The sequence below is a fragment of the Cyprinus carpio genome, chromosome A12 (genome assembly GCF_018340385.1).
Source record: "Cyprinus carpio isolate SPL01 chromosome A12, ASM1834038v1, whole genome shotgun sequence".
NCBI lineage: Eukaryota > Metazoa > Chordata > Actinopteri > Cypriniformes > Cyprinidae > Cyprinus > Cyprinus carpio.
In genome coordinates, this window is record NC_056583.1 from 745,984 (window position 1) to 746,605 (window position 622).

A 622-nucleotide genomic window follows, 5' to 3' on the forward strand; every position below is an offset into this window, starting at 1 on the left:
AAACCTTTATTTCAGCATAATGAGGGAAATCCTGTACAGGGGGTTTTATTTGTTTTTATGTGGGATTAATTGTGCTTTTGTCAATGTCTTGCAATCCATAAGTGGATTAAACTAAGCACTTAATGGAGGAAGTTCTTCTGGTTTTACCTCCCAGTGACACGCTGCAATCAGCAGACTGCCAATCTTTTAAATTAATAATGAAATGATAACCCTCGTGTAAATCCAGACCTTCATTTGTGAAACAGAAAAGATCCAATATTATTGCTGGAACCCGCTGACTTTCATTTTTATTCAATATATTGGTAACACTTTATTTTAAGGTGTCCTTGTTACACGTTACATCTACTTACTATTAAATGATCAATTAATTATGCATAATTACATGCAAGTAACCCTAATCCTAACCCTATAGTAAGTACATGTAGATAATTAATATTGCTTAGTATATAAATGTATAATTACACTGTAACAAGGACACCTTAAAATAAAGTGTGACCAAAACATTAATCAAAACATGTTTTTGTGTGTTTAGATTACCTTAAGAATTGCTAAAACATTTCAAATGAGATGCTTTTATAAAATGTTACTTATATGCAAATGAGGCACTACATAATTAAAAATG